At 49.7% G+C, this 23,644-nt stretch overlaps 1 protein-coding gene across 1 annotated transcript in view; it reads right to left on the reverse strand.

The window, feature by feature from the left end:
- Positions 1–12,974, reverse strand: part of MIDEAS (mitotic deacetylase associated SANT domain protein) — a 67,515-nt gene extending 54,541 nt beyond the window's left edge. Inside the window, exon 1 of the mRNA XM_044231565.1 lies at positions 12,802–12,974. The gene's annotated coding sequence lies outside the window, so the exon portion shown is untranslated. The remainder of the gene's footprint in view (positions 1–12,801) is intronic.
- Positions 12,975–23,644: the final 10,670 nt, after the last annotated feature.

A 23,644-nucleotide genomic window follows, 5' to 3' on the forward strand; every position in this document is an offset into this window, starting at 1 on the left:
GGCAAAAACAAGTCAGTAGAAGTTGTGCCAGAGTCCGGGCCAGGAACACACCTGCTTATCCCTCTCGAGGACCTTCGTGACCCCACATGGGCGACCACGCCTCACCTTGGGAATGGCCTCCAGTCCAGACTGTAAGAAGCTCGCCCATGACGCACACCCGGCTTCACCGAGGCAGCAGCTCCCACTTGCAGGTACCGGGGGAAAGACTCTCGCAAGGCTGCCAGTCCCCCCCCCCCCCCCCCCCCCCGCCTGAGTCCCATTAAGTTCAAAAGCACATTCCTCTTTTTCAAGGAAATTAAATCCTTTGTCTAAGGCGATTGGGAATGAACGATCAAGACTTCTGGCAGGGTGCCCTTGCTGCAGACCCCGAGGACTAGAGGGTAAGAAGGCAGGCAGCGCTCACCTAACCGAACGCACTCTTGTTGTGGAATTTGACTGTAGACGCTGACAACCCCAGGCAGACAAGTTCTAGCTCCTTGAGCTTTCCCTCTCAGTCAGCATGCTGAGTAGAACATCTCAATGAGGTTGACATCTTCAGAACTGGAGAGATGCCCAGTCCCGCTGTCTTGGACAGCTGGGGCACCGGGACCTCAGTCCTGCCACAGACCAAGCCTGAAGCCAGACCTCTAGCCTCTAGTCTGAAAAGCAAGGTAGGATGCCTCACCCCCACACCCCGCGCCTCATGGCCCGGAGAGTCTCGCCCAACTCCAGAGGAGAAAGAGAATTCAAGCTGTTAGCTAGAGAGAGCCAAGCCTTGGACTCCGTCCTCAGAAGGCAGTGATAAAGTTTTCCGAGTGGAATCAAATGTGCGGGGAGGATCCAGATGCCGGGGTGACCTGTCTTTTCCACTGGAATCTTTCAGACTCCAGAGCTCTCTGGAGCATGTAAGAATCCTGCTGTTTAGCTGGAGGCTAAAGGACTCAGAAAAATGTCAAAAAGAGATTACGATCAAGATGTAGATACGTTCAGTAGCCTAAGGGGGGGATGCTAGGTCTCCGCCTCCCCGGTCCACTTTCAGGCATGCCCCCCCCCCACCCCTGGTGGGAGGCAGAGCTCCACCTGCTGCGGGGTGATGGCACCTCAACCTCCACGGCCTCATCTTCATCAACCCCCCCCCGCCCGCCCCCCTCCCCACCCCCCCGCATTGAGATCACGGGCCTGTGACCTAAGCTGGACAACCAGATGCTTGGCCTGGGTTCTGCCTCTGCCGCAAGTTCAGAAGTCCTTCTGGAGGGGGCAGCAGCATCCAGGGCTGAGATGCAAGGTCAGTGGCGTTAGCATCTTGGTTCTAGACACCCAAGGCCCCACAGTCCTGACGGAAGTCCGAGCCCTTGTTGTTCAGGCTCTCAGGGAGCCACCGTGTATCGTCCCGATGCATTCCTTTTCTCCTTAATTTAGCCAGACTACCCTACCATGTCCTTTTACCTCCACAGTGGTTCCTCTGGCCCCCAAGATACCACCTACACTCAAACTTCTATCTTACCTTCTGTGAAGGCAGTCTCACTTAAATACCCACACATCTGAGAGGACTACAGCCACCTAAGTGTCGCAAATATGGGCAAATGCCATAAATGCTGGCTCTCACAACCTCTCTGTCCCTGATTCTACTGGTTGGGGCATTACTATCAGAAATGAATGGCATTGGGGCCCCTGGGTGGCTCAGTGGGTTAAAGCCTCCGCCTTCCGCTCAGGTCATGATCCCAGTGTCCTGGGATCGAACCCTGCATCAGGTTCTCCGCTGAGCAGAGAGCCTGCTTCCCCCCACCCCCCGCCTCGTCTGCCTCTCTGCCTACTTGTGATCTCTGTCAAATAAATAAATAAAATCTTAAAAAAAAAAAAAAAAGAAAGAAATGAATGGCATTAACACCGAAAAGAAATAATATAAAATTTAATTTAATTTAATTTAATTTTAAAAAAAAGAAATGAAAGGCATTGCCTCTCCATGGGACTCTTCCCTATTTCTCCACCAACTCAGGGAAAGGTGGACATAGAGCCAGGAAACCCGGCTTCTACAGCTTGCACATGCCACTGCAACCCTGGGGCAGGTGATACTGGCAACACCTATTTCACAGGGAGGTGAAAGTAAAGGAGAAGCCCCCAGTGCAAAGCCTCCTAATTCCTAGATCAATCGTTCTTTTTGGTCCTCTCTTTCTTGACGTGCCCAGTGATCAACAGCTGATCAATTTCAGCTCCGTGTAATAAATACTTGCGGAGAGTTTCCATGTGCCGCCCGCCATACTAGGTGCACAAAATCACAGTCCCGTTTTCGTAAAACACAAAGTTGTCCCCCCGCTTCAGCATGACACCATGCTCTCCTGGGGTTCTTCCTTCCCCACCGTTCTTTCCTTCCCAGTCTCTACTGCTGATTCCTTCACACGGCACCTCTTTTTTTTTTTTTTTTTAAGATTTTATTTATTTATTTGACAGAGAGAGAGATCACAAGTAGACAGAAAGGCAGGCAGAGGGGTGGGGGGAAGCGGGCTCCCTGCTTAGCAGGGAGCCCGATGCGGGGCTCGATCCCAGGACCCTGAGATCATGACCTGAGCCGAAGACAGAGGCTTAACTCACTGAGACACCCAGGCGCCCCCACACTGTACCTCTTAAATGGTGATGCCCTCACCTTCTACTGTTTGCTCTTCACGGGTCAAGTCATCAGCTTCCCTATCTCCAACCACCATCTATGTTCTGGGATCCCCAAATGTCTGCTCCAGGAGGTCTGATAGAGAGGTTGAAGGGAGATAATCAAGTTTGTTTGGAACTTGTCTTGAAGCTGCAGCTACACAGTAAGTCATTTTTAAAAAATATGTATTTAATGGGGCGCCTGGGTGGCTCAATGGGTTAAAGCCTCTGCCTTCAGCTCAGGTCATGATCCCAGGGTCCTGGGACTGAGCCCCACATCAGGCTCTCTCCTCAGCAGGGAGTCTGCTTCCCCCTCTTTGCCTGACTCTCTACCTACCTGTGATCTCTCTCTCTGTCAAATAAATAAATAAAATCTTTAATAAAAAAATAATAAATCAATCTCTCTCTCTCTCTCTTTCACACACACACACACACACACACACTCACACACAGTCCTCTGCAGCTCCCAGGGCTCTCACAGTAAGATCCAAACCTCTTACCCAACACAAACAGCTGGCATGAGCCCCGGCCTCTGCCTGCCCCGTTCAGCACTCTCTCCCACCAGTGCTCCCTCACACTCGGCTGCTTGCGGTTCCCAGAGCGACCCATGTCGTGTCATGCCTCCACTCCACCGGCCTGAGCTGCTCCCCGTGTCAAGAATACCCTGATTCTGGACACCTGGGTGGCTCAGTTGGTTGAACAACGGCCTTCAGCTCAGGTCATGATCCTAGAGTCCTGAGATCGAGTCCCGCATCGGGCTCCCAGCTCCACAGGGAGTCTGCTTCTCCCTCTGACCTTCTCACTCATGCTCTCTCTCACTGTCTCTCTCTCAAATAAATAAATAAAATCTTTAAAAAAAAAAAAAAAGAATATCCTGATTCTCTTTGCCACCTGGTGGACACCTACTCGTTTCTTAGAACTCCACTCAAAATCAACTTCTCCTTCATTCATTCCACAGCGTTCACCAAGCACAGGCACCATGCAAGGTCCTGAGGCCACTGTGGACCCTTCTTAACACTCCTGTCTCCTCTGGCCTGGCAGAAGTGACCACAGACCCCCGAACACCGTCACACTGATGTCCATGCCACTAACTGTCCTTGGCTTTTGCTCATGTCTGTCTCCCTCACAGACCACAAGTACCTTGAAGGGGGAGGCTGAATCCTGATCTTTGTATCTCCAGGATCTAGCCCAGAGCACACAGTAGGGATTCAATAAATGCATGTCGCATGAGCGAATGACAAGGAATAAGAACGCGAGGGAAAGTACCCTGTAAACCATGCTGGGCAGGGTTCCCACTGCGGCTCTGGCTGGTTTCTTTTTCTCTGTCCTTGGGCAAGTCAGATCCTAAATGCCAGCTGGGTGGCTCAGCAGAGCCTCCCTGGGGAAATGGTAGAGGAAATTCTGAGCTTTCCACCACGTCTAGGGCAAGTGGAAGTGGGGTTGGGGAGTGGCTGTTGGCTCCTAAGTTGTCACAGAACACCTGCTCTTGGGAAGCCACAGAGGAAGTGGACACGGACTTGTGGAAGATCCCGCTCAGGCCCCTTACGGAGGCTGCCACAGGGAGACTGGGGAGGGACAGAGGAGAGCAGACAGAGGACTAGTGCTTCAGGGCAGAGAAAAGTGTGTTCCTGGGCCTTCTCCTGGGTCTCTCAGGAGACGACTGGGATCTTTCAGGAACTAGGAGGATTTCTCCATTTCCTCAATGTAGCCCAACCCACGTCCTACACTCAGAAAATACCCAGTAATCACTGGCCAGCTGGGCCTGGTTAGGAGTTTTTAGGGACTCAAAAGTTGACAGCAATTAAGATCAATGAAGTCTGTAATGAGATGATACAATGGTAAGAAGCCTACTAAAAAACTATCCCACTCTCTTCTTAAAGACCTCCCCCTACACCTCCCTTGTTTGTTGTTGTTTGTAAGTTTCTTCTTTCTATTTTTTATTTTTTATTTATTAAGACTTTATTTATTTGAGTGTGAGCAAGAGAGAGAGAGCATGAGAGCGGGGCAGAGGGAGAGGGAAAAGCAGACTCCCCGCCAAGCAGGGAGCCTGATGCAGGAGCTCAGTCCCGGCGTTGAATCACGACCTGAGCGGAAGGCAGACACTTAACCAACTAAGCCACCCAGGTCCCCCAAGTTTCTTCTTTTTAAATCTTTGTGTACTGCCCTAAGGAAACTGAAGAGATCGAGTTCTTGGCTCACAAACAGACATGAGGGAACTAATGATTACAGTGACTGAGATAATCCATGCAGGATGGCAAAAGGAAATGGAATGTGGAATTTGTGTCCCAACCCTTCACTCCACAGCTGTGTGATCTCAGAGAAGACACTTTCCCTCTCTGAAATGGCATTAAAGATGATTTACTACAAGTGCCCTTCCCGGCTTTAAATGCTTAACCTCAGGATTCTCTGAGATGCTGTTACCACAGTTACTGTAAATCGGGAGCTGGATGAAAACAATCCCTGAGGTCCTAGTCAACTCTAAAAGGGGATTCTTGGGGCACCTGGGTAGCTCAGTGGGTTAAAGCCTGTGCCTTCAGCTCAGGTCATGATCCCAGGGTCCTGGGATCGAGCCCCGCGTCAGGCTCTCTGCTCAGTAGGGAGCCTGCTTCCCCATCTCTCTGCCTACGTGTGATCTCTCTGTCAAATAAATAAATGAAATCTTTAATTAATTAATTAATTAATTTTTAAAAGGGGATTGTTCAGGGCACCTGGCAGGCTCAGCTGGTGGAGCAGGCAACTCTTGATCTCGGGGTTGTGGGTTCAAGCCTCCCATTCGGTGCAGCGATTACTTAAAAATAAAATCTTAGACAAATAAAAGCTGATTACTTAGGGAAACCACAGATTCTAGAAATGATTGCTTTATTAAATGCAGTTTAGGCATAACTTATCAGAAATAGTTTTCTATGTATATCACAGTTTCACTCATGTATGTTGTTCAAGAATTTTCAATTCAAAGTCCACTTGACATATGAACTGCAACATTGTGTGTCCTGGAGAAAGACAGGAAGCAGACCAAGTGCTCTTCAGTAAGAAACTAGTTACATAAGTGATGGCATTTTCCTACAGAGGAATACAATCTAGCCAGTGGAAAACACGAGGCAGCTCTAAATGCACTGTTATAGGATAACCGACAAGATACATTAAGTGAAAAACACAGAATGCAGAACCCTGTGTACAGTATGCCAGAATTTTGCTTACATATTCAGATTTTCTTGTCTGTAAAGGCTACCTCTGGAAGCATGGCTGAAAAATGACAAATCATAGTTGCCTAAGACAGGGACACTGACGGATTGAAGAAATGGGAACATTAGAGAAAGGGAATTTTATTTTTTGAAAATTTCATGTTATCAGATCATTCAGTATTTTCTTATGGCTTCTGCTTTGTTATCTTTCTTAAGAAGGTCTTCCTTCCCTCACGGTTAAAAATAGGTATTTTTCTAATTCTACTGCATTTGTATATGTGGGCATAATATGTAATCTCCTATCTAATGTTGAAATGACTTTTGAGACTTACTTTATACTATATAATTTATCTCTTTTGAAATTTGAACCTTATTTAAATATTACCTTTTCAATAGGAAATGGGAGGGGGAGAATCTATCAGATTTTATTTTTAAATAAAACAATATTTGGGGGGCCCTGGGTGGCTCAGTGGGTTGGGCCTCTGCCTTCGGCTCAGGTCATGATCTCAGGGTCCTGGGATCGAGCCCCGTATCAGACTCTCTGCTCAGCAGGGAGCCTGCTTCCCTCTCTCTGTCTGCTGCTCTGCCTACTTGTGATATCTCTCTCTGGCAAATAAATAAATAAAATCTTTAAAAAAGAAAAAAGAAGTCTATGAGCCATTTTTCATTAAAAAAATATATATATATATATACATGGGGGCCACCCGGCGGGCTCAGTTAGTAGAGCATGTGACTCTTGATCTTGGGGTTGTGAGTTTGAGCCCCAGGCTGGGTGTAGAGATTACTTAAAAATAAAATCTTTAAGGGGTGCCTGGGTGGCTCAGCCTCTGAGCGTCTGCCTTCGGCTCAGGTCATGGGGGTCCCAGGGTCCTGGGATCAAGCCCTGCATTGGGCTCCCTGCTCAGAGGGACACCTGCTTCTCCCTCTCCCACTCCCCCTGCTTCTGTTCCCTCTCTCGCTGTGTCTCTCTCTGCCAAATAAATAAATAAAATCTTTAAGAAAAAAAATCTTTAAAAAAATAAAAGAAAAAATAATATTTTCAGGAATCTATTTTATAGGGTACATTTTATGGTATGCGAATTATATCTCAACTATGTCTCAATTCAAAAAGAAAACAATCTAGCTTATATGGCAAAATTGAGAATAACAGCATGAGAACTGGCCTGGTCAAGGCCAACGTTAGGGTTTAGCCAGAATCTCCCAGAGACTCGGTGTTCTAGTTTAGCCTACCTTTGTAGGTTCAGTGCCTCTTTGGGCGAAACAAAGCTACAACGAACCAGGAAGCACCTTTGTCTTCCTCCAAAGTCTTGCCTGAGAGTTGCCCTACCTCCTATCAGACTGGTTCCCTTGGCAGAACAGGCCAACACAGATGACAAAGGCTCTCCCGGGGGAGCTGGTGCTCAGGTATAGGACATTGTGGGGCAGGTCAACCAGGCTCAAATCAGTGTGGAAGCTGGACAGATACTATCCGGCGGCCCTGGGGAAGTGGGGCTGGAAATGGAACAGAATGGTGACATCCAAAGCCAGGAGGCGCCAGGAGGAGGGAAGGCTAGGTGAACATTCAGAATACAGCCCGAGAACCACGGTCCTCGGAGCCTGGAGTGGCTGTGCGTGTCTACACACAAAGCACACAGGACAGCACAGCTATTGCCATTTTATCATCATCATCACTGTCGTCATCACCATCATCTTCATCATCACCACCAAATACTTACTGGAACTCGCTATGAGTTAGGGCCCCCGGCCTGGAGATACCAATGCACTTAAAATAGGGACGTCCAGTTTGGTTGAAAAATGGTAACAGTGTCAGAGCCTGGGTGGCTCAGTGGGTTAAAGCCTCTGCCTTCAGCTCAGGTCATGATCCTAGGGTCCTGGGATCCAGCCCTACATCGGGCTCTCTGCTCGGCAGGAGCCTGCTTCCCCTCTCTCTCTGCCTGCCTCTCTGCCTACTTGTGATCTCTGTCTGTCAAATAAATAAATAAAATCTTTTTTAAAAAATGGTAACAGTGATCCACCCAAAGTCATATTAAGAAGCTGGATGACGGTGGGGTGCCTGGGTGGCTTAACTCACTCAGTTGGTTGAGTGTCCAACTCTCAACTTCCGCTCAGGGTATGATCTCACCGTTCTGAGATAGAGCCCAGGGTCAAGCTCCACACTTAGCATGGAGTCTGCATGTCTCGCTCCCTCTGCTCCTCCCCTATCTCATGCTCCTACTCTCTCTCTCTCAGAAAAATAAATAAATAAAATATCTTAAAAGAAAAAAAGAAGCTGGGGCGCCTGGGTGGCTCAGTGGGTTACAGCCTCTGCCTTCGGCTCAGGTCATGATTCCAGGGTCCTGAGATCGAGCCCCGCATCAGGCTCTCTGCTCAGCAGGGAGCCTGCTTCCTCCTTTCTCTCTACTTGTGATCTCTGTCTGTCAATTAAATAAAAAAAAAAAAAGAAGAAGAAGCTGAATGAAGTGTATGATTAAAGCCCAGAGGAGGGGCACCTGGGTGGCTCAGTGGGTTAAAGCCTCGGCCTTTGGCTCAGGTCATGATCTCAGGGTCCTGGGATCGAGTCCCGCATCGGGCTCTCTGCTCAGCAGGGAGCCTGCTTCCCTCTCTCACTCTCTGCCTGCCTCTCTGTCTACTTGTGATCTCTGTCTGTCAAATAAACAAATAAAATCTTTAAAAAAAAAAAAAAAAAGCCCAGAGGAAATGTTAAAAATCCTTTAGTCCAGGTTTTTAGGTTTTTCTTAGGTACAGGATCCCAGTGAATGTTAGCACAGGATGGGATGGGGAAGTTCTTAAAGAGGAGAACAGAACCGGGCTGGAGGGAAAGCAAGACCAAGCCAAGCAGAACAGAAGAAAAAGGCATTCCAGGCTTCTGGGGAAGCAAGAGAGGCAGGAATGCTTGCCACCGGCAGTTTGGACAAACACACAGAGTGGGTCACTGGGTCAGTGAAGAGGGTGAGGGCAGGAGAGCGGCAGAGGCCAGACCCCTGTGTGGAAGGCCCTGAACGCAAGCCTAGAAGTTTGATCCTTACCGTGCAGACAGCAGGGAGCCATTGAAGGTTGCTGAGCAAGAGGGTGACCCTTGCAACCAGGCATTTTAAGTGACATTACAGAGAGCCCTTTATCCCAGGCTTATGCAAAGCCCTGTGTATATTTCAAGTAGCACTCGATACAGAAAGTCATAAAGCAAAGCCCTGTGTCATGTAGACGAGGGGAAAAAAAAGTAGTTTAAGGGTCTCAGAAAGAGATGCTTCAGGGAGTGTGAGAAATGAAGGCGCGAACATTTTAAAGAAGGAAATGAATGTGCAGCACTGACCCGCCAGGCATCTGGTAAACTGCGGCACTTTCTTCAGAGTCTGGCATGCCCTCTTTCAGCTGATGGGGTGTTCTGCCTCCTTTTTTGGAGGTTAGCTGTGGTGTCAAAACACTGGATTGTGGTGTAGGGAGTGAGGCAGTTGGGAGGAGGCAGATGAACAGAGATAGAACTTTCAGGCCTGGGGAGCGTAAAAGGCCTTCCCTCGGAGACCACCGTCTCGCAGGGGACTTTTCCTTCTGCCTCTGTCAGTGGCATTTTGGGGCGTTTGAGAGAGTTGCCGAGTTTACTAGTTACCTCCAATGGTTTCTCCTCTTGAAACAAAATGATGTGTAAACTCTGTCAGGTTCTGAATCATGCTTTTTCAATATTGTTCCTAGTGGCGCACCGCGAGGCAGGAGGGCTGCTGCGGGCGGGGCGGGGGGGGGTGTAGCCGGGCATGAACTGGGCAGCAACTTTGGGCCACTAATCAGCATTTATGTAAGGTGGGAGAGGAAGTCAGGATCGTTTCTGGTCTCGCCCTGGGCTGGGTACAACTGCAGGCAAAGCTCTCTGAACGCTGAGGCAAAACTGGGCAAGCCAAGAGAAGGGCCTGAGTTAGGCACAAAAACTAGCCAGGCTGAACTGAAGATGCAGGCAGACAACGGCTGCTGGTGGGGCCACAACTCCAGGGAATCTCCTTCCTTCTTTCTCTGGCCTTTACAAGGGGGAGGGGGTCCCTCCGCTCCACTCTTCTGCCTACACTACTGGAGGGCCTTTAGGCACCTTGAGGCTCTGCAGGTTCTAAATGAACACCAAGTACCTCGAACTCAGAGCTGTCTTTTCTTGGAGGTCCTAAGGGAATGCTCCCCTCCTCTCCCCCTCAAGGCTAGTGCCGGACACCAGTAGGTCAGGGAACGCAGCTGACAGTCAAGTTCAGGAAAAACCCAAATGGACCCGGAACAGGAGGCTGTGCAGCTCAGGAACTCCTACCATAGCGGTGTTTTGCTCTAAACCTCATTCCCCTGTGGCTGCTGGGCCTGTATATTCCAGACTTCCTAGAAACGTGCTCATTTCACATGTTTTTCCTCGAGTCTCTGGAAGCACATAGGTGACTGCCAGGGACTATGCACTAATATTTTGCTTTGGCAAACTGTCACTATGCCCATGACACACAGTTGGCACAAGCCTGCAAAACGGCATTTTTCTCCTCCAGGTGAAACTCAGTTACTGGGCTGGGGAGAAGGCCAGGCATGGGGAGCTCCAGGGTGCCAGGGCTATCTGTTCCTGCCACTCTGAGCTGAGAGGCTGCCCAAGCACTGGGAGAGGGTATCACAGAGTCACAGAGCAGCCCCGTGGTGCAAGGCTGAATGCTGTCCCAAGAGAATCTTTCACCGAGGCCACTCTGTTCTAGGAGAGAGCAGGGGTGCTTCTAGGGGTGGGAGCAGAAGGACCCTCCTATATCCTGTACATGCTTTTTTTTTTTTTTAATTTATTTATTTGTCAGAGAGAGAGGGAGAGAGAGCGAGCACAGGCAGACAGAGAGGCAGGCAGAGGCAGAGGGAGAAGCAGGCTCCCTGCCGAGCAAGGAGCCCGATGTGGGACTGATCCCAGGATGCTGGGATCATGACCTGAGCCGAAGGCAGCTGCTTAACCAACTGAGCCACCCAGGCGTCCCCTGTACATGCTTTTTGATTGTGTTTTCAATCCCTCGACGACGACTACCGTTAGCCGTATCTTAGCCACATCGGAGGCCCGTGGAGGAGAACCTGTTTGCCTTCTTTCCACACTTGCAGGCTTGGCTCTCTCCCTGCGGCATACAAGCTCAGCGGGTAGGAGGACCCCCACCCTTCTCTGTGCTGTAGGCCTGACTCAGGAAATGGGCCTGGGGCCCTCCTGGACAAAGTGTACTTGAGTCACGCCTCTGGGAGGAGGGGGTGTCACGCCCCGCCCCATCCTGTCCTCCCCAGTCACCATCCCCGACACCCAGTCTCCAAGCCCCAGCACTCTTCCCTTTGCCCAGAACACAATAAAGGAATTAGGACCCACCTACTAAGTTTCTGCAGCTGACACCAAGGCTCAAAGTCTAACTCGCCAGCTCAGTCACACAAGTCTGACGTGTCCTCTTTGCAACCAGGCCCCACTCCAAACACCGTGCAATTTTGCTAATTCAAACTGCTTTCCCGTTTAGGGAGGTTGATAGCCATCTCCCATCTCCTTTTCCTGCTGACGTCATCCCACATTTTCTACAGACACAAATAAGGGTACAGTCCTTGGGATAGTTTTTAGGCTGCCTAAGTTGGGAGTGCAGGGATCCTACCCTCCTGGGTCTCCTTCACTTCTCCGATGTTCGGCAAGTTGTCTGAGGTTAAGGGAGAGGCCAGGAAATAAATCACCTAGCTAAGGTGAAAGGCCAGAAAGAACTTGGTGACTTGCTGCTCAAGCCCAGATCTGTCCCGGGCATTTGCAATGCAAATCTGCGTTTTGTTCGCAGCCACCACGTCTTGCACAATAGCCTGTGTATAAACATCCACGCCAACAATGCCTGACTGTGCAATCACGCTGTAATTACAGGCCGGCAGGAAGCTGCTGCTAGCAAGGAGCTGCACCATCCAACCTCTAGACGTCCCACGTCCGGAGTCTCCACCGCACCGACCGACACTCCAGCAGACCCCGACGCGCCCCGCCCGCCGGCCGCAGCTGCTCCGCTCGCAGCCTCCCAAGCCAGGGAGCCCCGGCGCACCGCCCCCCACCACCACCAACACCTCCCGCCCAGTCTGCCAGCGCCGAGCTGCTCTGTGGGGATGTCATAAACTTCTCGGATGGTCTTTAAAAAGCCGTGCGCCACGAGGCTACCGAGGGCGGCGGGAAGCACCAGCAAAGTTCGCAAGCAGCACCCTGCAGCCCTGGCAGTTTTAGAAAACAGAAGAGAGCGAGATGCCAGAGTGCACTGGAAGCGGGTTTCGGAGTTTTATATAGAAAACACTCACATATGTACGTGGGTGTGCTGACAGTTTTTATGGCTAAATTGCAAAGTGTTAGGCCTTAGGGATTACTGTCAGGTTCGGGACGCGGTGTGGGAGGAGGAAGGGTGGGGGGAGTCGGGAGGGATCTGTTGAAAGGGGGCTTGGGGCCCATCCTGGTTTTGCTTTTGGGAAATGCGTACGGTTGTTTTCCCAAACGTCCGAGTCGCTCTGCTCTTCGTCACTGCAGGGCCGAGCGAAGAAAAGTGGGGGGAAAGTTCCTTTAACTTCCTTCCTGCAACCTCACCGAGGGCTACGAAGAGGAAGAGCACGTTTCCCTGGGAAGCACGGGGCAGGGCTGGGGCGGGCGGCTGAGCCCAGCCGGTGCGGATGCGGGACGCCGGGCAGAGGACCAGCCCCGCACGCAGGCCGCGGGCAGCCCCTCCCTGCACCCCTCCTCTCCCAAACGGCGCCCGGAGAGGCCCGGCTGCAGGGCCCACTGTTTCAAGCCCCGCGGCAAACCGGCGACAGCAGGGGAGCAGCCCGGGGCCCGGATCTCGGCCGCCTAGCGCCCCCCAGCCCCCCGCCGTGCCGCGCCGCCCGCACCCTAGCGCCCAGCGCAGCCGGCCCAACCCGGCCCCCCACAACCCCGCCCGCCGGACCAAGCCCCGGCACCCGCCCCCCCCCACTGCGTTTCCGAGCCCCACGCCGGCGCCCCGGCGGCCGAAGGGGCGCCCAGCCCGCGGCTCACCTGCGCGCTGGATCCCGGGGCCGCTCAGAGGGGCGCGGGGCGCAGGCGAGCGTAGCCCGCAGACTCAAACTTTGTTGCTCTCGGGACGGCGCAGTCGTCACTTCCTCGCGGAGCCGGCGGCGCGGCCCGGGCGTGTGACCCAGCAGCTCGCGCGGTGGCGCGCCGGGCCCTGCAGCCGCCCGCCCCCGGCTCTGCGCGCCCGGGTTCCCCGGAGGCGCCGACTCCCCGGCTCCGCGGGCCCACGGCTGCGGGGGGCAGCGGGCGGTCGTCCTCCGAGGCTGCAGCCCTCGGGGTCCTTGACGCGCGGAAGAAACGCGACCGAACCTGTTTCTCAAACCTGGGTCTGGAAAGTGGTGTTGGAATTCCGGGACCCCGGCGAGCTGGGGGTTCCAGGCGAAACACACCCAACCCCACAGACAAAAGGGTGGGGGAGGAGGAAGAGAAAGTTTTTCAGTTTCGCGTTGAGGCTAGAAGGTCAAGTCAGAAAGCGAAGTGCTCTGTGTTTTGCCAAAGAATGCCTAAGCTGGGCCTTAAAACCCGGGTTTCCTCTCCCACGTTCCCTCCAAAGGTCCGCACGCTTGTCCTTCGTCATTTCCACGGGTTCTAAGCGCGCAGGACGTTTACCATTTATCACACTTCAGGGGGGCTGTTCCAGCGTCCAAGTTGGCGCTGCAAAATGGTTTCTGTTCTCATCCTCCCCCGCGACTTCCACCTCTTCCTTTACACTCAATTCTCAGAAGATCTCTTTGGGGCCTGATGCATTCCGTGTTTCATCGCGGGCCAAAAGCGCCTTAGAGGGTTGGGGTGGAGCCCTGAGAAGAGGAGCTTCAGGCAGTAGTAGTCTTGACATTTATTCCGGCCCAAAATAAATTCGCTCGCTGTATTCAAACCTGCAAGCAAAAAACCACCTTTTTGGTTTCTGATAAACAGCAACAAAGTAGTTAAACGGCAGTCTGTAGGGAAGAATTCTCTCCTGTAAAGCTGGAGAGAAAACTGGGTTAGCCTTTGCTGTGGTTTAAAAAAAAAAAAAAAAAACTCGGACATTTGAAACTGCAGTGGAGGGCTTTCATAACAGAAACATTAGCTTCATTGTAGCTTGTTGTGGAAAACAGGGAGCTTTTTAAAGGTGGTTCAAAAGCATCCCTTAGGGCTCAACAATTTTTCCTTTTTCTCCAAATAACTGCTTCTACTAGCACTTTGGCCGGATCACAGAACCTCCCGTTCTAATGCTTCATCTTTTTGCATGGCTTTGTCCAGAAAGATAGATGTGAAACTGGTGGAAAATGACAAGTGGGAATTGATCCCCGGGTCTGTGTTAATACCTAGTGGGAAGCCACAAATGCAGACTCGCCCAAAGATGGGGAGTATAGGGGGATGCCTGGGTGGCTCAGTGGGTTAAGTGTCTGCCACCTGCTCAGGTCCTGACCTCTGGGTCCTGGGATTGAGTCCTGCATTGGGCTCCTTGATCATCAGAGAGCTTCGTTCTCCTTCTGCCTGCGCCTCCCTGCTTGTGCTCTCTGTCTCTGTCTCTGACAAATAAATAAATAAAATATTTTTTTAAAAAAATGGGGAGTATGCAGATGAAGCTCTCCTAGCAACATGAAATCCCCCACACTGCAGCCCTTATGTACTAGCTCTGACTTCTACCCAGACATAATTAATGGTACCTTAAAAATACAAAATATACCATGGAAGAAAAATAACGCTGCTTTGAAAAGTATACTTGTATTATTAGACTCCTAATAATTACAGTTTTCTGAAATTCTTATTGCCTCGCACTCTTGGAGGGGTGAGTGAGAAGGATTGCCCACTTCAGTTTGGGGATAGATAGAAGCAATTGTTTCGTGCATTCTGCTTCCAGCAAGCAATGATACAATCAAGGGGAATAAAGACAGTAGGTCACCCAGGAGTCTAAAAACAATCACGTGATGCTCCGTATTTGCTAGGACAAGAGCCGAATATTTCTTTGTTTGGTATTGCAATGCTGAATTCCCAGTCACAATTTCATGAATATTCAGAATTTCTGCATGCCCAGGAATAATTTAACAGGTGGTGTAAAGGTGCGAAGGCCTGACACTTACATATGCACACGTATGCATTGCTTTTTCTCTCTATGGAGTGGCATTTGCTGGAGGACCACAACCCTGAAGCGGAGGTAGGTGGTCGCAGAGACAGTATCGCCGCCTCTTCCCCTCCTCCCGCCCCAGTGATCCCCTGCCTCCCAGTATCCACACCCTTGTGTAATCCTGGTTTCTTGGGTGTGGGCTAGACTCACTGACTCCCTCCCAACAAGTAGTATATGGCAGAAATCACGTGACACCTCTGCTGAGATTAGGTTCTTAAAAAACTGTGGCTTCCATCTTGAGTGCTCTTTCTCTCTCACTCTCGCTTGGTTGGATCACTCACTGTGGGAAAGCCAGCTGCCATGTCCCAAGGCAGCCCTGTGGAGAGGGAGTGGGGTCTGCCAACAACCCCCCTGAGGTAGCTTGGGATACTTCCCCTCGCCTATGCTAATGGGGCCTTCAGATGAGACCTATAACCCCACTGCTTCAAGAGAGCCCTTGAGGCAAAAGCTTCCGGCTAAGCTGCCGGGATTCCTGACCCACAGAAACTGTAAAATAATACATGTTTGTTGTTTTAAGGTGCAGGGTTTTATAGTCATCTGTTGGAGAGCTGCGGGTAACTAATGCACAGGCCAAAAGAGAAGTCCATGTGAGCCCAGTGACAACCCCACGTGGCTTCCTGGTCCCTTACCTGGAAAGCAGAACATGGAGGAAGAGGCAGGGGCCTGGACCAGAGCTAAGGGGAAACACGTGAATCCTAAGAACAGAAGGCAGAGCCGGGGTTATCCTTGAATTTAAACCAGCTCAGAGGGTGTGGTGGGGTTGGATGTCACCCACCTGAGAGGATGTGGAGATGTGTTTGTTTCACGAGAAATTGACATCTGTCCGGCTGTCCTCTCCCTCTGGCTCAGATCATCAACCTTGTTCTTGAGGCACCGGCACACCCCAGGGGGTGGTGGGGTCAGGCCTTGGTCCTGGAAGGAGTGCTGGAAAGGAGGGCTCCCCAGCCTGGCAGCCAAAAGAGGTGGTGAATGCAGCGCAGCTCTAAAACTGGAAGGAAAGTCTCGTGGGCCCGCGGTGGAACAGCAGGTGGTGGACAATCTCAGATAAGAATCGCCTCCACACTCCTTCCAGGGCCACAAAGAACATACTGTCCACGTGATGGTATCTTTCTCTCTACATCATTTCCTCTCCCACTAGAACAAATTATTCGCTTTGAAAACACAAAACAAAGTTTGAGGAAGCAGGAGCCAGGTCACACTCCTTCATCCCTTACTAGAGCAGGTGGTCTCCTTGGCGGTTGATCCCGCATCCCCCCTCCCCTCGGCCAACCCCGTACAAGCTGGCAGTCGTACAGCCCTCTTCTGTTTTCTCTCCGGAGACACCAGGCTCTGATTGTTCTCATGTGCCGTGGCCACAGCTGCTGGGTTGCCATGCCGTCATCCGGTTGCTATGACTTGTACCGTCGTGGATGTGCCAGGACGTGAATCTATTAATTTAACAAGAACTAGGCTCAGCACATATATTCCTTGTTAGGTCATTTGCTTTGCTACCTAAACCACATCCAATGTGTTCAGCAATGAGAACATTTCCTAGAGTCTAGCTTTGCAAAAATGCCAAGTGCCCTGGATCTGGCGTCCCACAGTCAGTTTGGCAGCCTTTAGTGTCTGCGGAGCGGGATGTAAAGGCATTCTGACGTGGGGACGCAAACAGGTCAGCTTAGAAAAAAAAAAAAAAATCCAAGGAGGGGAAATAAAGTCTCTGGTCTTCCTTCTTTGCACATTACAGTCCATTCTGCAGGAGGCTTATGAACTAACTTGCCCAGGAATCCTGTCCTGAGCCCAGGTCTCCCACTGACAGGGTCCAAGCTCTCCAACCCCAGAAAGAGGTGACCTGTGCTGTGAAAAGAGAAACCACTGGCCTTCTTTCATTCCACCCTTTCGACCAACACTTACTAAATGTCTGCTGGTAGCTGGGCTGGAGATGCCAAGATGAAAAGGACAAAGTCTCTCCCTAGTGGGAGAGCAAGGCATGTAAATTACAATGTGACCTGAGAGGTGCTACAATGGAGCTTTGCAAAGCGGACTGTGGATCCCAGAGAAGGAAGCAAGTAAGTTGGCCTGGGAATAGGAGTGATGGGTCACCACCAGGGTTTTTCTTTTTATTAAAAAAAAAAAGAAAAAGGCATGCATTAAAAATGATCAGATGCAAAAATAAATAAATAAGTAATGATCAGATGCATTGCATTAAGTAGTAAGTATTGTCTGTGTTGCTTTTAATTCCATTGTTGATAATGTACATATTTACATTTGTATGAGTCACAATGTAAAACATATTTCCTACATATAGGCCAAGAAGTGTGAAAGTTGTAGGTTTAGAGAATATTAAACACCGCCAAACACTGGGGGCTTATGACGGGCTTGGCTCGAAGTGTTGTCGCACTGTGTAGTTGCAGAAACTAGCCGGGACTTAGGAGATTTTCTAAATCCTTCCAAATTCTCCTCCCTTAGTAAATCAAGGCCAACCCTGAAGGACCAGCTCCTTGACTCCTCTCTGAATAGTGCACCAGGCCCTGACCCCCAGGACTGTTAGGCCAATTCTAAGGCAATGAAAAAGTGAATAGTCACCTCTTTTCTGGCCAGACAGATGGTGGGAAGGAGAAAAGAGGAGAGGAGGGTCAGAAATGCTTCACGCTTTTCCCTCCCTTTTTTTTTTTTTTTTTAAAGATTTTATTTATTTGTTTGACAGACAGAGATCATAAGTAGGCAGAGAGGCAGACAGAGAAAGAGGAGGAAGCAGGCTCTCCACTGAGCAGAGAGCCCAATGCAGGGCTCGATCCCAGGACCCTGAGATCATGACCTGAGCCAAAAGCAGAGCCTTTAACCCACTGAGCCACCCAGGTGCCCCATGCTTTCCCCTCCTTGAATGAGAGCAGGAACGGTGCCTTACTCTGAGCATGGCAGGGGCCTTCACCCAGCTTCCCGCTGGTTTTTTTTTTTTAAGATGTATTTCTTTCGGGGTGCCTGGGTGGCTCAGTGGGTTAAAGCCTCTGACTTCAGCTCAGGTCATGATCCCAGGGTCCTGGGACTGAGCCCCACATAGGGCTCTCTGCTCAGCGGGGAGCCTGCCACCTCCTCTCTCTCTCTGCCTCTCTGCCTACTTGTCTGTCAAATAAATAAATAAAATCTTAAAAAAAAAAAAAGATTTATTTCTTTCTTTGACAGAGAGAGAATGAGCTGGGGAAGAAGCAGACAGAGAGGGAGAAGCAGGCTCCCGATTGAGCAAGGAGCTCATTGTGGGACTCCATTCCAGGACCCTAGGATCATGACCTGATGCACAACAGACGGAGCCACCAAAATGTCCCCTCACTGGGATACTGAGAGGAATCTGCCCCGAAGGTGTTTTGCTTCTTTTTTTTTTAAAAAAAGATGTTATTTATTTATTTATTTAGCTAGAGAAAGAGAGCATGAAAATGGGGTAAGGGGCAGAGGGACAAGCAGACTCCCCCACTGAGCAGGGAGCCTGCCAATGTGGGGCTCAATCCCAGGATGCTGAGATCAAGACCGGAGCTGAAGTCAGACACTTAACCGACTGAGCCACCCAGGCTCCCCCAAAGGTGGTTTTATACCAAACTAGGGGCTGCCATGTCAAAGTGACCTGGTGATCAAGCCTGGGTATGCAGAGAGGCTCTGAGGCTCAGCTTTCCTGAGTCGCGGTGGTTCCCACATGGCATGGACATCACATTGAGAGCAAGCGGCCTGCTGTGTGGCTGTCCTGGTGGTACGCGGCAACCTGTGGCAAGCTTAGGGGAGGATCAGGGGTCTGCACCATGGAGAACAGAGGGGGAAAAGAGCACCGGGTTGCAAAGGGGAAAAGCCAGTGATGGGAAGCGGGAAGGGGTGTTGCTGAAGAAGGGAGCACCTGTCCACCTACCAAAGCTGGTAGCAGCAGGAGCCTGGGGCACAGTCAGAAACCAAGAGGAAAAGGCAGCTCAGCACCGTGGTCAGGAACAAGGGTTCTGGACTGTCTACACACTGCCAGGCTTCAAGTCCCACCTCTGCCACATACTACCTGTCTGACCTTGGAGTTACTTAGGCTTTGTATGCTTCAGTTTCCTTATCTGCAAAATGAGGATGATGATAACAATATTATGGACTTGATAAAGTTGTAAGAATAAATGAATTTGTAAAGCTCTGATATTTATGTTAAGTGTCAGTTAAATAAGTAAATCATTCACCAACAAAAACGATTGTATATGGATATCAAATGTCTCCAAGACCCACAAACTGGACGTTCTGTTACAGATTCCCCCTCCCCCACCAACCATCAGCTCCTGGGGACAATCAAATCAGCTATAATCGTACATTTACGACATTGTGCAAGTGAAAAGGTTTGCCCCCTCTACACGGGCCAGTTGGGAAGTTAGACATCGAGCGAGTCTTTACATTCAGCTTGCCTCTGATTGTCCAAATGTAATTCAGGAAAGGACTTGGTAGGTAGAATAATAGTTCTCCCCCAAATGCCCATGTCCCAATCCCCAGAACGTGCAGATATATTAGGTTACACGACAAAGAGGAGTTAAGATTGAAATCGAGTTAAGTTTCCTAATTAGCTGATCTGAATATAAGGAGATGATCCTGATTGTCAGGATGGGCCGATGTGATCACAGGGATCCTTAGAAGGCGAGGGAGGCAGGAGAGGAATCAGTCAGAGGAAGAAGTGACTACGGAAGAATGGCCAGAGAGAGGCCATGTTGCAGGCTTTGAACCTGGAGAAAAGGGGTTAGGATCCAATAACTATGGGTGGCTTCTGGAAGCTGGAAAAGCAAGGCACAGATTGTCTTCTAGAGGCTCAAGAGAGGAATGCAACCCTACGGACACCTTGGTTTCCGCCTATAAGATAAAAGCCTGTGTTGTTTTAAGGTACTGATTTTGTGGTAATTTGTTACAATAGTCACAGAAAATGAACACAGTGGCATGTCCTAAATAAGGTGTTTTCTGGGAAATGTTTGCTTCATGAATTAGGTGCATATGCTACACTGTGTATTAAGAGACCCAGTTTTGGGGACACCTGGGTGGCTCCGTGGGTTAAGGCCTCTGCCTTTGGCTCGGGTCATGATCCCAGAGTCCTGGGATCGAGCCCTGCATCAGGCTCTTCGCTCAGCAGGGAATCTGCTTCCTCCTCTCTCTCTGTCTGCCTCTTTGCCTACTTGTGATCTCTGTCTGTCAAATAAATAAATAAAATCTTTAAAAAAAAAAAAAAAAGAGCCCCAGTTTTCAGACTGTAAGTTGGAAAAGAAGGCTGGCTGGGCCAGGCAAAGTCCCATGCTGAGTAACGGCCACTAGAAACTCAGTACCTTGAACGTTCAATCTGTAAGCAGTCCCCCGGTTTAGGCATGAACGCTAATCTACAAACCTCTTCTTGGAACTTCTCAGACTTGCTAACTGTTGATGCTAGCAGGCCACAGTGTGGAGGCTGAGTGTAAAAGTGGCTAACAAAGTAAGCCAGAGTTCATTGTCAAAAGCTGTTGTGGAAATTCTGTGTGTTTGATGACCACAGATCCCCAGCAAGGCTATACCACCACCTGGAGTTTGTAAATGACTTTTTCTTTTCACAATGAAGAGAAAAACACAAACTCAAGAGTCAAGGCAATGTGCACAGTGTTTCTGGGCTCCAGAGTGGCTAGCAAGGCCAGAGTTCAATCCCTGAGCATAAGTTGCTTTTTCCTGTTTGAGAGAGGTGACTATATCGGCATGCACAGCTCAAAGGTTGAGATTACTGCATTTTGGGGAGGAAGCCCTTACACAATCAACTGCCAGTAATATATATTGGCCCTGGGACATTAGTCCCAGCATTAACATGGGTGGTGTCATTTGAAGTCTCGGGCCAAGAAGTTGCTAGACATTCATGAGATTACTTTGGGTCTTATGACTTCTCACGGGAAGAAGGAAGTCCCTGTCTCCTGGGTGGGGTAATATCTATAGAGATTACAACAAGGGACCGTATACTGTGGCAGTATATAGTGTCCCAAAGGAGCTACAGCTCTTTGGGGATATCTTCATGAGCTAAAATTCTTTACAGTAGCTTCAAGGAACTGTGTGTAAAAGCTGTAGTTTGCGGATTACTTGAACAGGGCAAAGGACCCAGTGGACCCTCTAATTTATCTCCTACTTCCTAATTTTTTTTTAATATTTTATTTATTTGACAGACAGAGATCACAAGTAGGCAGAGAGGCAGGCAGAGAGAGAGGGGGAAACAGGCTCCTGGCTGAGCAGAGAGCCCGATGCGGGACTCAATTCCAGGATCCAGGATCATGACCTGAGCCGAAGGCAGAGGCTTCAACCCACTGAGCCACCCAAGCGCCCCCCCTAATTCTTTTTTTTAAAAGATATTGTTTATTTATTTGAGAGAGAAAAAAAGAGCATGAGCAAGTGAAGGGGCAGAAGGAGAAGGAGAGGGACAAGCAGACTCCTCGCTAAGTGGGGAGCCCAACTTTGTAGAGTGGGGAACTCCACATGGGACTCAATTCCAGGATCCCACGATCATGACCTGAGCCAAAGTCAGACGCTTACCCGCTGAGCCACCCAGAGGCCCCCACCTCCCAAATTCTAAATAACCTTTCGTGATATGGGAAGGTCACACTGGGAGGCCTGCTCTGACTTATATTTACAATGCATTATATTTAGAGCAGCCCACTGCCTCAGCAGGATCATCTGTGGTCCCTCTATCACACTTTCAGAATCACTCTCTAAGGCTAACCCCCCTAAATGGCCTTTGCCCCGCATTGGGCAGTGTTGGGTTTTACCTAGTTTCTTGACATAATTTTTGCCCTTTGCCCCTAGATAGAGGGTGTGGTCGGTGATTCACCGGCCAGGTTCTCCCTGCCTGATTCCAGATGATTGGTCAACTCCCATCTCCTGTGGTTGCAGAGAGCCTGAGGACCAATGGAATGCCACAGAATCCTTCCACGGACCATATCCCAGGTCCTGAAGTAATTCTGGCAATATCTGTGAGCTTCTGTCCTGAGCTGCATTGTCCTTCCTTCAGCCAAGGGATCCATCCCCCTCTAGGCAAAGGAACAAAATTAACAGCCTTAAGGCCTGTCAGCCAGAGGCCTAGATTCTGGGTCTTAGTTATAGATACAAAACAGCTGCCTTCTTTTTTTTTTTTTTTTTAATTAAAAAAATTTTTATTTATTTGACAAACAGAGATTATAAGTAGGCAGAGAGGCAGGCAGAGAGAGGAGGAAGCAGGCTCCCTGCTGAGCAGAGAGCCCAACATGGGGCTCGATCCCAGGATCCTGGGATCATGACCTGAGCCGAAGGCAGAGGCTTAACCCACTGAGCCACCCAGGCACCCCACAGAACAGCTACCTTAAATATGGAGCACAGGTAACAAATAAAGCCTGACTTCGTGGCCCATCTAGCTGTGGTTTCAAATGAGAGGCAAGACCAGGTCAAGGGTCTTGTGGACTGTATCATAGCGGTGAGCACCCCTTGTCGCATTTATTGTAGGTATTGATGGATATGATACAAAGGAGGGGTCCAAAGCCTCACCACCCCACAACCTACAGTGTGGGCACGTTGGGTTCTCATAGTACATACTGTCTCCAGGAAGCAGATAATGTTTGGAAGCCTGCATTCTTCCCTCCTCTGTGAAGTTTGAGAGCTACTAGAGATTTTTAACAGCTATGCGAAGAAGTGATAGGATTTGTCTAAACCCTGTCAAGGCAGCGAATTGAGGGCAACATACATCAAAACAGGAGACACACGCCAATCTCCACAAACGAGCCCCCATGTGCTCTTGCCATAACTGACCACCAGTAAGAATCCATACAGAAAGGACAGGATTGATTACCCTACACCTCCACGTCCCCATCTTCCCCATCCTTTGTCTTTGGATACAGCTGGAGGACTGTGAATTCACTTTCTGTATTTGTACTTAACACTTGTTGGGAGTCAATTCTTGATGGGTCTATCACATTTCTGCATGCCTCATGAGCAGAGTCATGGAACGCCCTTTGGTTCAGACTATCTTTTTAAAGACCGTATGTTTCTCAAAGCAAAGTATAGGCATGCTTACTGTCCATTATTTAAGATCTGGTTCCCTGAGCTTTGGGGTTCCTCTCTTGCAATGGACCTCACTGTGTGTATGAGTGTTCATTGTCCCTCTTTGCATTGCCTTTGGGAATTGGGAATAGCAGGAAACCGGCACAAGAAAATGTCAATGCTCCTGCTGCAGCTGTTGCAGTGAGTAAAGCAGTCCTTTGTTTCTGACCCAGAAGTCTTGTGTGTTCTGCCAGCTTCCATGGAGCTGTGGCAGGCTAACGTGTTAGCTTGCAAGGAGGGTTAAATTTCAGAGCCTTCACAGTTCTTGACAACCTCTCACTTCTTTCTTACATGTCATACCCCTTGACCTACCAACCAATTCCCCTCACACCTGTGATCTTTAAAACCATCTTGGTAGTTTGGGCCAAAGGGAAACTACTCATAGAGTTCAGGACAGACCAAAGGATCAAATGAACGAGCAAGACTAAAGATAGGGCAGAACTGAGATATCACGAAATTTGGTTTAAGCCTGAAATTAGAGGAGAATGATTGCAATTCCAGACTATTTACGGCTACATTTTTGGTTGTGTGTTCAGCTGACTGGCAAGCAATTCTAAACATGCTTAGAAGGACAAACTCCTTGGTTTTCTCATCTACGAAATGAGTTGGCTTGTATTCCCTCTGAGGTTCCTTCTTAGCTATAAAATGCGTGCTTTATGAATCTGTAACACA

Source organism: Neovison vison, chromosome 13, assembly GCF_020171115.1.
Source record: "Neovison vison isolate M4711 chromosome 13, ASM_NN_V1, whole genome shotgun sequence".
Classification (NCBI taxonomy): domain Eukaryota; kingdom Metazoa; phylum Chordata; class Mammalia; order Carnivora; family Mustelidae; genus Neogale; species Neogale vison.